Source organism: Phyllobates terribilis, unplaced genomic scaffold (assembly GCF_046119375.1).
Source record: "Phyllobates terribilis strain yellow unplaced genomic scaffold, ASM4611937v1 Scaffold_4__5_contigs__length_816908805, whole genome shotgun sequence".
Classification (NCBI taxonomy): Eukaryota; Metazoa; Chordata; class Amphibia; order Anura; family Dendrobatidae; genus Phyllobates; species Phyllobates terribilis.
This window is the reverse complement of record NW_027362764.1, coordinates 80154489-80168492: the sequence shown is the minus strand read 5'-3', so window position 1 is coordinate 80168492 and position 14004 is coordinate 80154489. Positions and strand designations below refer to the sequence as shown.

The 14004-nt window shown below is 44.3% G+C and overlaps 1 protein-coding gene across 2 annotated transcripts in view; it reads right to left on the bottom strand.

The window, feature by feature from the left end:
• APBB1IP (amyloid beta precursor protein binding family B member 1 interacting protein) overlaps nucleotides 1-3677 on the bottom strand; it is a 257758-nt gene extending 254081 nt beyond the window's left edge. The window contains exon 1 of one of the 2 annotated variants that reach the window (XM_073676511.1): nucleotides 3456-3677. The gene's annotated coding sequence lies outside the window, so the exon portion shown is untranslated. The remainder of the gene's footprint in view (nucleotides 1-3455) is intronic. The other variant, XM_073676510.1, reaches the window with a different exon arrangement.
• Between the last annotated feature and the right edge of the window lie 10327 nt (nucleotides 3678-14004).

The window sequence follows — 14004 nt, the reverse complement described above, 5'->3', positions numbered from 1 at the left end:
CCCCCCCCCCCGCGTCACACCCAGCATCCACCGCACGCTTTCCCAATGAATGGGGAGAGGCAGAGCGCGCAGTGGATGCCGGGTGTGACGTGCGGGGTAACCCCACCCACAGCCTGGCATCCACCTGGAATGCGGAAGACAAAGACCACCGGGTCACGTCATGCCTGGGAGCAGTCAGTGATAGCGCCGCTCACAGGCATTATCTGCAACGGAAGGTATTTACAAAAAGTCTTAGGGGCCCTGGGGGATACATTGGGGGGGTAGTCTAAAGTAGTGGACAACCCCTTTAACTCATATTTTATTTGAATTTTCTGTCCAATTGCCAAATTCAAATTTCGGTAGACTTACTCATTACTACAATGTACCCAAATGTCATCCTTCAGCCATCAAGTGCGGGGAAAGATGCAGGCTCAGTGTTGGAGTCCGCATCAAAGGCAATGACACGGCGTGAAAGGGTTAAAATAATAAAAAAAGGAAAATGAGTTGGTCCACCAAAGTCACGTGCCACTGATCATATATATCATATTTTCCATATCCCAAATGGAAAGATCCAGCCCAAAAATGATTCATCCTCAATCAGACAGTCCTCCCTCCTATTGTGTCCTTGTCTGATATTTTCTCCAACCCCTCTTTGCATAGATGAAGGGTTAATTATATTGCGCATTTGATGAGCGGGTGCTAATTATCCACTTCATCAAACTGAGAACAATGTAAAACGCAATGCCACTTAAAATTCATGATTACAATTGCCCAGGATAATTAAACTGTTTACTGCACCACTACACAAGAGGCAAAATCTGAATTAATATTATTTGTCCCTTACGGTAAATTTATTTAGAATATTTTGCGGATTATTAATTTTTCTGATATGGCATTGTTATAGAAAAATTAATTGTAGGGGAAAAGAAGGATTAGTAGAATTAATCCAAATGGGCCAGCATTTTTAATGATCCTATATACTTGAGTACAGTCTCTCTTTAGGATAAGTTCTCAGGGGTGGATTTCCATTGTAGAAGTATCTACAAATACTGTACGATTCATAGCACGCCTCCAGAATACACAGGCAACCCCATTCAGCATGTAATATATTCTAGCCATATATTATAAATTTTGGACATCAGAAAGGGTTATTTTAATTTCTGCAATATGTCATCACCATTTCAACACAGATATCTGTGGAAAAGTTGATCTACCGAGTTGGGTCATGCCAAATAATAGATCTGCCTTCCATCAATGAATACGCAGACTAAGCCACAGATCAAGGCATAACGAGTCAATCAGATAATAATAACCATCTAAAATCCCTAATCTATGGCCAGCTTTAGAGCATTGCAACTCTTAAGCCCCCGTCTCACATAGCGAGATCGCTAGCGAGATCGCTGCTGTGTCACGGTTTTGGTGACGCAACAGCGACCTCACCAGCGATGTCGCTATGTGTGACACTTTGCAGCGATCAGGCCCCTGCTGTGAGGTCGCTGATCGCTGCAAAGTGTCCTGGACCATTTTTTGGTCGTTGCTCTCCCGCTGGTCAGCACACATCGCTGTGTGTGACCAGCGGGACCAGCGATCAGGCTGGTAACTATGGTAAAAATCGGGTTACTAGAGGCACACGCGCTCCTAGTAACCCATTGTTTATCATGGTTACGGGCCTGCTAAAGTGAGCGGTAACCTCCCGCTCACTGTAGCAGAGTGGTAACCATGATAAACAACGGGTTACTAGGAGCGCATGTGCCCCTAGTAACCCGATGTTTGATGTTTACCATAGTTACCAGCCTGCTCATGCTTCAGCAGGCTGGTAACCAGGAGCAGGACATCGTGGAACGATTCTTTCCACGATGTCGCTGCTCCCCTGATCGTTGGTGAGCCTGCCTGTTTGACAGCTCACCAGCGACCACATAGCGACGCAGCAACGATCCCTGACAGGTCGTATCGTTGTCGGGATCGTTGCAGCGTCGCTAAGTGTGACGGGGCCTTTACTGTAAAGAACTCTTTCTAAGGTCACGCTCACACATTCAGTATTTGGTCAGTATTTTACATCAGTATCTGTAAGTCAAAACCAGGAGTGGGTCAAAAATGCAGAAGTGGTGACGTGTTTCTATTATACTTTTCCTTTGATTGTTCATGTCCCGATTTAGCCTTACAAATACTGATGTAAAATGCTGACCAAATACTGATAGTGTGAGCGAGCCTTAATAGACAAAATGGCATTTCTGTAAATCATCAAGAAAGGCTCCATTTCCACATAATGTTACTGTTGATTAAAAAAAAATCTGAAAATGTTGTTTTAGATCATTTTCTAACAAACAACATTTATGATTAATCTTTACAATCATCAGCATCACTTTTAGTATGAAGAATCCTTTCTAAGACACATTTATATAAATCACCAAGACAAGCGCCACTTCAGCTTAGTGTTAGCATAAATTCCAAATAGATATTTCAGAAAAATGTTATTCCAATATAATCAAACAATGGTTTTAAATGAATCTTTGTCCTTTATAACATTATTACTTTTAGGCCTCATTCACACATCAGTATTTTTGATCAGTATTTATTTGCCAAACCAGGATTGTCTTCAATACACAGAACAGTGTCAATGTTTCAATTATCGTTTTTTTTTGTATGTTCCACCCCTGGTTTTTGGCATACAAACACTGATGCAAAATACTAACCAAATACTGATGTGTGAATGAGGCCTTATTGTAAAGAATTCTTTCTGGAACATAAAATGTAAATTAAATCAGCAAGCAAAGATATATTTCAACATAATGTTACTGTGAACAAGAAATATATATATTTAAGAGTATCTCATCCTTAATCATGCAACGTTTTAGATGAATCTCTGATCTCGATCACAGTAAAACCTTTATCGTAAAGAATCCTTACTAAAACATGTAATGAAAATCATTATATATCAAGTCACTGAGATTAGTTCAATAAGATATTCAATTTCATATCATTTTTCCTATATGATAATCTTACGCAATAAATAACTCTCTTGATAATAGATGTACATTAGTTACCATAGTAGTGACAATAAATTGCAGATGGCCTCGTAGAAGATCTCACAACTTTTTTGATGAATCTTTGCTCTTGATAACATTATTACTTTTACTGTGGAGAATCCTTTCTAAAACATATATTGTAACTTATTTAAATCAGCAAGCTTCATTTCATCATAATGTTACAGCAAACTATAAATATATATTTAGGAATATGTCATTCTTAGATAATCATAAAACATTTTGGATTAATCTCTATACTCTGTCAAAATATATAACTTTTACTGTAAAGAATCCTTTCTAGAACATATCATAAAAATCATGTCCCAAGTCACTGAGATTAGTTCATTTGGATACCCAATTTCATATAATTTCTCTTGTGATCATCAGATAATAAATAATGAATAATAAACGTACATTAGTAGAAGCAATAAATTTAAGATAGCCTCTTACCTTTTTTTATAGGTTTAACGCTGTCCTTTCTGGAATAAGGTGGAATCTGCAACAAATGTGTGTTACCTTGTAGACATGAGTATTTGTGAGTCACTGTAAAACTTATTCTTTGGGCTTACCATACCCTTCCCCTCCCCCAAAGAGGAAGTGGTGTGCGTAATTAGCAAAGAGCGGGGAAGGTGTGTCTTCTATGCAAGCTTATCTTTCACAATCATCAGATGTATATTTTGGATTGTTTTTTAGCAACTTCGTTCGAACAAAAACATATAAAGAGCTTGCCAAAAAATGAGAAAAAAAAGTCCCTTTATTGTAGACACAGCGCCACCCTTGTCTTTCTGGCGATGTTTGGCATTAAAACTCAGCCCCAATCGTGGACAAGCTGCAACATTACTTGTTTACACAAAGCAGAATACCCCTTTAAATCATTCTCCTTTAAAAACAAAAAGATTCTTTAAACAGATTTGAATAAATCTATCATGAAGTCTGGACTTCCTGTAAAAGTGTAACTAGGGGGCGCTAATGTAACTCACGTTTTTTTTTTAAGCCAATTCTAAAGGGGCAGGTAGGCGGTTTCTATAGCTGACTACTATAAGAAATCTTATATATTATATCGGAAGTTGCTGTCAGGGCATATTGGGTGTTGTAGTATCACTTTAGCTGGATCTACATAATAATACTGAAAAGAAATATCATCTAGGGATAATTTAGTACATTAGTAAAGTCTTCATATATTTGCCTCCTTTAATGTACAATTACTACAAGCCTCCGCAGAATGTGTAGCAGTTGGAGCTCGGCCATTACTGGCAGGGATCCAGCGGAGCCGCACGAGCCGTGTCAGCTCAGCCACCTACAGCTATTTCCATCCCATTGATATTCCTGCCATGTACGGCCTTAGTGAAAGCTACATGATCCTCTGCCAGTGATAACAGAGAGGCAGCACGGCACAGAATGACATTATGTAAGAGGTGGCCGCACGAAAGCAAAAGATCCACCTCGTGCTGGACAAAAGAGCAACCTATAAAAATAACATAAATCATCGGAAATACAGCATTCAAGATAAGACAAGACATCGTTATACCTGCATAATACTACACCTCACAGTCTCCACCTAGTGGAGCAAAAGATTATTACAGATCCATTGTTTCGCTCTGGAGCCCATCTATATACACATAGCTACGCACATGTGTATCTATCTTTCTTTCTATCTATCTTTCCCATATCTATCTATCTATCTATCTCATATCTATCTATTTATCTATCCATCTATCTAAAATCCCTAATCTATGATCAGCTTTAAAGCAGTGCAGCTCTTACTGTAAAGAACCCTTTGTAAAAGACAAAGGCTTTTTTAGAAATCATCAAGGAAAGGCTCCATTTCAACATAATGTTACTGTATATGATCCATATTCAGGAAAATGTTGTTTTTAGATAATTGTCTAACAAACAATATTTTGGATTAATCTTTGCAGTTTAGTATGAAGACTCCTTTCTAAGACACATTTATATAAATCGCTAAAACAAGCTCCACTTCAACATAATGTTGGCATAAATTGCAAATAGATATGTCACGCAAGGTGTGGGAAAGACTTAGTGCAACACAGTGGGAAGAGGGAAAGGGAGCCCAGACACTAGGGAAAGGGGGGAGTGGAGACCTCCTAGTTTGTACTAGTGTCACCCTATCTCAACTACCAACCCTATATTGGCTCTTCACCAATCGCTGTACGCGTGCCTCGCCCTGACTTTCTCTGGCGTATGGCTAAGGCTAGGGAAGGAAGGAGATGAGCACTAGTCGATCTCCACTGAACTGTATAGACAACAAGGGTAGAAAAACAGGGGGGATTGCTTAGCTTTAGATGACTCCAGACAAATGCGCACACGGCCTCATGCTCCAGAGAGGACAAAGTACTGCTCTTGCAAAAACCTCACAAGTAGTAATTAATATTGCTGGCACCTCCCTCTCAGACACACCAGGTATTTATACACCCAGGCCAGGGAGCTAATTAGCCAGAGGGAGGTAGCCACTGGGTCCTAGAGATAGCCAGCCTCTAAGAAGATGTCTGTAATGCGAAACGTAGAGATCTCCTGCAACCACCTGCAAGGTGACTGTCTGTCACCTCTGACACACCCGTGACAAGATATTTCAGAAAAATGTTATTCTTATATAATCAAACAATGTTTTAATGGATCTGTGTCCTTCATAACATTATTGCTTTTATTGTAAAGAATCCTTTCTAAGATATAAAACGGAAATTAAATCAGCAACGGAAGATATACAGTATCTCAACATGTTACTGTGAACTAGAAATTATATATATATGTTTAAGCAAAGACACAATAATTACAGTGTTGACCCTTATTTTTCAAGATTTCTGCCCTTCGCCCTGGAAGCTGGATCTCATCTTCTGGGCCAAATCCTGACTGATGATGGACTATTCCTATCTAATCAGTGCTTGGAGTTTAACGCAAGTTGTGTTTTTGTTTGTCCACCCGCTTTTGAGGATTGACCACAGTTTCTCAATGGGATTGAGATCTGGGGAGTTTCCTTACCATAGACTCAAAATGTCAATGTTTTTAATCACTTATCACATTTACCTTGTGACTTGATACTCCATCATGCTGGAAAAAGCATTGTTCATCACCAAATTGCTCCTGGATCATTGGGAGAAGTTGTTCTTGGTGAATGTTTAGATCCCATTCTTTATTACTGGCTTTTTTCTTAGGCAAAATTGTGAGTGACCTCACTGCCTTGTATGAGAAGACCCTGCACATGACTGGTCTCAGGATGCTTTACTGTTGGCATGATACAGGACTCATGGTATTGCTCACCTCTTCTTCTCCAATCATTCTTTCAGAGTCCTGAACAGTCTGATGGACACTTCATCATTAAAAATAACTTTACCCCACTCTTCTGCAGTCCAGTCCTTGTGCTTCCTGAAAAGTCATTTTCTTCTGATGAAGCCCTCTTCAAACTGTTTGGGACATCTGGAAGAGTGATTGTCCAGATAACAAAAGGTGAGAGCTATGGATTTAAGATGGAAGGTCATAAAAGCTCGCGTAGGTGTAGCATGTAGAGTTGTCTTTAGTTGGATCTGTGGTATCACATTTTTTAGGTGTTGGGTTTTGTCTCAGCGCAGAATCATTTGATACATTGGTGGACCTCAGTATCAGAGGAAAAATTGCTTTGGTTCATTATGACTTGACTAATTAGGGTGAAACCTCATGGTGTGACGTCCATGTGGGAAAAGCTCTGCTCACCTGTGGTGGCCAATGGCTGCATAATGCTCTGCCCACATGTCCATATACCATTTCCATTTATCTGTTCTATTTAGAACACACAAATGGAAGAGATAAAGAAAATAGACTGTCAGATGCAAGCAGAGGGGCCCCATTGATTTATATGGGGTCCATTTGGTTTCTAGTTGTTTATTTTTTACACCATAAGAAAACGTTCTGGTTGCAGGATGTACATGTAGCCACATGAAAGGGAAGGGGTTAAAGCAGTTTTCGAGCAGTTTTTCAAAAACAGCACCACCCCTAGGTTGCAAGCAGTATTGCAAATTGGTAACATTCACTTCTTTAGAGCAGAGCTGCAATACTGCATACAACCTTTGGTGCTGTTTTTTTTTTTTTTAGCAGCTATGTTTTTGTGATCTCGGACAACCCCAACATTTAGGTGCTAGTACCCTACATTGGCTTATTGAGCTTTTCCTAATGCAGAAACAGTACCACTTTTGCCCAGTGGTTGTGTCTGGTATTGCAACTGAACCTCAAATTAATGGAGCACAGGACTACAATACCAGATAAATCCTAAGAAAAGGTGTAAAAAGTGTGACGCTGCTTCTGGAAAAAAAAGACACTTTTTGTAATCTCAGTTCCTTGATATAGTCGTCATGGATCATAGAAAACCCAGAAAGCTAAGTCGCTGACAGCGGTTGTAGGGACGCGCTCTATATACACGTACACTGTAACTCTATGTTAGATTTTCCGTCTCAGTGCGGCTGTTAATCTGCTTGTCGTGTCTTAAGGCTGCAATGCCCACACCAAAGCCTAGAAGAGGCAGAAGTCACACGTGACGCTGTCCTATCACGACTTGGCATGACGTTCCCGAGACGTGCTAATGCAAACAGACAGCACAGTCCTAACCCCGGAACCTTACAGGAGAACACGAGATGGAGAATAAAACCAGAATATGTGAAATCAGGAGCTCAATCCAATGTATTCTGCAATCCATTTACATTCTCAATTGCTTCCTTTCCTAATTTACATGACCGGGCGGCGGATGAGATAAAAGGCTGGTGAAAATGAAGGTCTGGATAGGGAGCAGAGATAAGGATTGCTCTGGAGCAGAATGATAACGGCCTTTACATATAGCCTAAGTGGCTTGTGTCTCTGATGACAGTTACGAGAATCCTTACCACATCCATCTTCTCTGTAGTCCACGAGATGGTGCAACATTTCTGCAAATGCCAGCCGGTCATAATAGCAATGGCAAGGGGTAAGATTTTCTGGATGGTAAATCTACAACGTTTTACAGTAGCAAGACTGTGTACGACATCTGAAGAATTTTCATGCACACACTGCAAAAAATATCCCCTGACTAAATTGATCTGTGCTCAGTGGTGAAATTAGAGTCTGATGGGCTAAGTTGCAAAATTTGGACCTAGGCCTATACCTGTATGTTGGTCAGATGTATCGGCCCTAGTAGCATTGTAAATTTTGTAAAAACATGCATGTTCTCCCCCCATGTAATAATGTCCCCCATCCTGGCTGTTTCCTGTAATAACCTCTACCATTGTGTAAAGTCACTCATTCTAGGCCCCTTCATGGTACAATGTCTGCCATACTGTGCCCATGTTATAATATCCCCTCTCCTAGGCCTCTTCATATTATAATGTCCCCCATCCTGGCCCCCTTACTGGTTTAATGACCCCCATCCTGGTATAATTACCCCCATCCTGGGCCCTTTCTTTGTGTAACACCCCGCTATCTTGGGCTCCTTCCTTGTATAATGTCCTCCATCCTGGGCCCCTTCCTGGTATAATGCCCCCCCAATCTTGTCCGCTTCCGGATATAATGTTCTAGTATAATGTTCGTCAGCTTTGTTCCAACACACCAAAAAAAAAAACAAAACGATTCTTCTTACCTTCCTCCCCTCCCACTATGTGTGATATCCGCTTCTATAACCAGCATCTGAATTCATTGTGCCAGAATGCGCAGTGCATTATGTCACTGCCATGCGCCGCTTGTGACTGATCGCTGATGTCATTTGCCAGCCTCTGATTGGCCGGCGGTGTGTATTGAGGTGCTAGGAGCCAGCAGGTCCCTGCACTGCAATACACCTCAGCTGACTGCGATGCACATTAAGCGGAAGTAGGCCCTGGCATCGGTGAACCACCCTCCCGCATGGGCGTGGTCGCACCCTCTGCAACCACAATCGTTACGCCCCTGCCTGTGCTGTGGATTAGAACTCCTTTCAAACTCCAAAGAAAATGTTTGCTGGGATTTGAAGAATGTTAATGACCTAAAGGCCATTGTCCGTGAGGAATGGGCTATGAGTTGTCAGGACCGTGGCCATAAGCTGGTTTCTGGCTATGCTTCCCATTTAGGGCAGGTTATAACAGCCAGAGGGGCAGCAGGTCATAACAGCCAGAAGGACTTAACTAAAATTACTAAAGATTCATGTCATGAAAGGGGTGAATATTTCTGAGACTGCTATACAGGGAAAATATATATCTGTGTACCGCATTAGCCAGTAGATAGAAAAATATTTAGATTTGAGGGTCCTCAGTGGTTGATACCTTTCAATGGCTAACTGAAAAGATGGTAACAAATTGCAAGCTTTCGAGACTACTCAGGTCCCTTCATCAGGCATAGTAAGACTGCTGTAGTCAATGAAAGTGGCATTTGAGCTAGATTTGGAAAAAACACTTGTTATATTAATTATGTTGATCACTTTACATTGTTCTTGCTTCATTGGTTCATTGCAAACATTAGAAAATTTGTAAATTAATTTTGCTAGTAAAACTAATTTTCAAAGGGGTTTAAATTATTCTGATTGCAGCAGTACCTGAAAATGCACATGGGAACATACCATAAAAAGAGTGTGAAAGCAGCTTTAGGTACTCTGTGTCCAATAGGACATTTTGTAAATAGTCCTGAAAGCAGCTTTAGGCACAGTTCACACCTATGTTTTCTTAATTCTGTTCTGTTATGTCACAGGAACAAAGCAACGAAATTAACAACAGAGGCTGGATCTGTCACTTGATGGAAACCAGTGGTGCCTCACAGACCCCTATGACTATTTTGTTGCTTGACGGTCTTCTATCATTGTTTCCAGCATTTTATCAGACAAAATAGTAAAACAGATTGATTCTCTGATGAGAAAGAATGGTGGCATATCTTTAGGGTGCCTGATAAACAGGGGGGCTGAATGGTTTGATCCCAAAATTTCTGCTGAGAACAAGCTTAAAAATTATCGCACCCTACAAACAAGCATTTTCCTCATTCAACAGTTGTTTGTCTGCTTGTTTAGATGGAAACGAGCGTTCCTAGAAATGTTAGAAATCACAAGCTGATTTTTGTATATTTTCATAAAAGAAAATGTCAACCAATTGACTATAGTAAATCTTTTATCCACAAAACAATGGCAGTAAAATACATCTATAATGTATAGCCCATAGTAACAGAGGGTTGTGTAAGAGTAAAACTTAACTTTTATTGAAATACCACTGATGAGCCATGTACCTAATAAACAATCTACAATAATGTGGTTCTGAAAAATCAATAACTGGTTCACAAAAGACCACAATGCTACTACTTCATTCAGGAGTGCATCTGTGGTAATCTTCCCCAAGAAATCTCTCAAAGGGGTTGCCTTTTTTTTTCAAATTTGTAAAATCCCCGAATTTGTTGTCTTCTGACATAACCCATCATGGATATCCCAATTGCTTACCCACAAGTCTGCATATTATGGACCAGTTCTATAAGCAGTAGACAGCCTCATCCCCAATCCTGGTATGCATGGCTCCCTCATCCTCAATCCTGGTATGCATGGCTCCCTCATCCCCAATCCTGGTATGCATGGCTCACTCAACCCCAATCCTGGTATACATGGTACCCCTCATCCCCAATCCTGGTATGTATGGCACCCCTCATCCCCAATCCTGGTATGCATGGCTCCCTCATCCTCAATCCTGGTATGCATGACACCCCTCATCCCCAATCCTGGTATGCATGGCTCCGTCATCCCCAATCCTGGTATGTATAGCTCCCTCATCCCCATCCTGGTATGCATGGCACTCCTCATCCCTATCCTGGTATGCAAGGCACTCCTCATTCCTATCCTGGTATGCATGGGCCCCTTATCCCCAATCCTGGTATACATGGTACCCCTCATCCCTATCCTGGTATGTATGGTACCCCTCATCCTGGTATGCATGGCACCCCTCATCCCTATTCTGGTATGTATGGTACCCCTCATCCTTGTATGCATGGCACCCCTCATCCCAATTCTGGTATGTATGGCCTCCTCATCCCAGAAACCTGGTATGCATGGCACTCAATCCCTCATGCTAGTATGCATGGCACCCCTCATCCTTATCCTGGTATGCATGGCACCCCTCATCCCCAATCCTGGTATGCATGGCACCCCTCATGTCCAATCCTGGTATGCATGGCAGCCCTCATCCCCAATCCTGGTATGCATGGCTCCCTCATCCCCAATCCTGGTATGCATGGCTCCCTCATCCCCAATCTTTGTATACATGGCTCCCTCATCCCCAACCCTGGTATGCATGGCACCCCTCATCCCCAATCCTGTATGCATGGCACCCCTCATCCCCAATCCTGGTATGCATGACACCCCTCATCCTTATCCTGGTATGCATGGCACCCCTCATCCCCAATCCTGGTATGCATGGCACCCCTCATCCCCAATCCTGGTATGCATGGCACCCCTCATCCCCAATCTTGGTATGCATGGTACCCCTCATCCCCAATTCTGGTATGCATGGCTCCCTCATCCCCAATCCTGGTATGCATGGCTCCCTCATCCCCAATCCTTGTATGCATGGCTCCCCTCATCCCCAATCCTGGTATGCATGGCACCCCTCATCCCCAATCCTGTATGCATGGCACCCCTCATCCCCAATCCTGGTATGCATGGCACCCCTCATCCCCAATCCTGGTATGCATGGCTCCCTCATCCCCAATCCTGGTATGCATGGCTCCCTCAACCCCAATCCTGGTATACATGGTACCCCTCATCCCCAATCCTGGTATGCATGGCACCCCTCATCCCCAATCCTGGTATGCATGGTACCCCTCATCCCCAATCCTGGTATGCATGGTACCCCTCCTCCCCAATCCTGGTATGCATGGCTCCCTCATCCCCAATCCTGGTATGCATGGCTCCCTCATCCCCAATCCTTGTATGCATGGCTCCCTCATCCCCAATCCTGGTATGCATGGCACCCCTCATCCCCAATCCTGTATGCATGGCACCCCTCATCCCCAATCCTGGTATGCATGACACCCCTCATCCCCAATCCTGGTATGCATGGCACCCCTCATCCCCAATCCTGGTATGCATGGCTCCCTCATCCCCAATCCTGGTATGCATGGCTCCCTCAACCCCAATCCTGGTATACATGGTACCCCTCATCCCCAATCCTGGTATGCATGGCACCCCTCACCCCCAATCCTGGTATACATGGCTCCCTCATCCCCAATCCTGGTATGCATGGCACCCCTCATCGCCAATCATGGTATGCATGGCTCCTTCATCCCCAATCCTGGTATTTATGGCTCCCTCACCCCCATCCTGGTATGCATGGCACTCCTCATCCCTATCCTGGTATGCGTGGTCCCCTCACCCCCCAATCCTGGTATGCATGGTCCCCTCACCCCCCAATCCTGGTATGTGTGGTACCCCTCACCCACCAATCCTGGTGTGCATGGTCCCCTCACCCCCTAATCCTGGTATGAGTGGTGCCCCTCACCCCCCAATCCTGGTATGCATGGTCCCCTCACCCCCCAATCCTGGTATGCATGGTCCCCTCATCCCCAATCCTGGTATGCATGGTACCCCTCATCCCCAATCCTGGTATGCATGGCTCCCTCATCCCCAATCCTGGTATGCATGGCTCCCTCATCCCCAATCCTTGTATGCATGGCTCCCTCATCCCCAATCCTGGTATGCATGGCACCCCTCATCCCCAATCCTGTATGCATGGCACCCCTCATCCCCAATCCTGGTATGCATGGCACCCCTCATCCCCAATCCTGTATGCATGGCACCCCTCATCCCCAATCCTGGTATGCATGACACCCCTCATCCTTATCCTGGTATGCATGGCACCCCTCATCCCAAATCCTGGTATGCATGGCACCCCTCATCCCCAATCCTGGTATGCATGGCACCCCTCATCCCCAATCTTGGTATGCATGGTACCCCTCATTCCCAATTCTGGTATGCATGGCTCCCTCATCCCCAATCCTGGTATGCATGGCTCCCTCATCCCCAATCCTTGTATGCATGGCTCCCTCATCCCCAATCCTGGTATGCATGGCACCCCTCATCCCCAATCCTGTATGCATGGCACCCCTGATCCCCAATCCTGGTATGCATGACACCCCTCATCCCCAATCCTGGTATGCATGGCACCCCTCATCCCCAATCCTGGTATGCATGGCTCCCTCATCCCCAATCCTGGTATGCATGGCTCCCTCAACCCCAATCCTGGTATACATGGTACCCCTCATCCCCAATTCTGGTATGCATGGCACCCCTCATCCCCAATCCTGGTATGCATGGTACCCCTCATCCCCAATCCTGGTATGCATGGCTCCCTCATCCCCAATCCTGTATGCATGGCACCCTCATCCCCAATCCTTGTATGCATGGCTCCCTCATCCCCAATCCTGGTATGCATGGCACCCCTCATCCCCAATCCTGTATGCATGGCACCCCTCATCCCCAATCCTGGTATGCATGACACCCCTCATCCCCAATCCTGGTATGCATGGCACCCCTCATCCCCAATCCTGGTATGCATGCCTCCCTCACCCCCAATCCTGGTATGCATGGCTCCCTCAACCCCAATCCTGGTATACATGGTACCCCTCATCCCCAATCCTGGTATGCATGGCTCCCTCATCCCCAATCCTGGTATGCATGGCTCCCTCAACCCCAATCCTGGTATACATGGCTCCCTCATCCCCAATCCTGGTATGCATGGCACCCCTCATCACCAATCCTGGTATGCATGGCTCCTTCATCCCCAATCCTGGTATGTATGGCTCCCTCACCCCCATCCTGGTATGCATGGCACTCCTCATCCCTATCCTGGTATGCATGGTCCCCTCACCCCCCAATCCTGGTATGCATGGTCCCCTCACCCCCCCAATCCTGGTATGTGTGGTACCCCTCACCCACCAATCCTGGTGTGCATGGTCCCCTCACCCCCTAATCCTGGTATGAGTGGTGCCCCTCACCCCCCCAATCCTGGTATGCATGGTCCCCTCACCCCCCAATCCTGGTATGCATGGT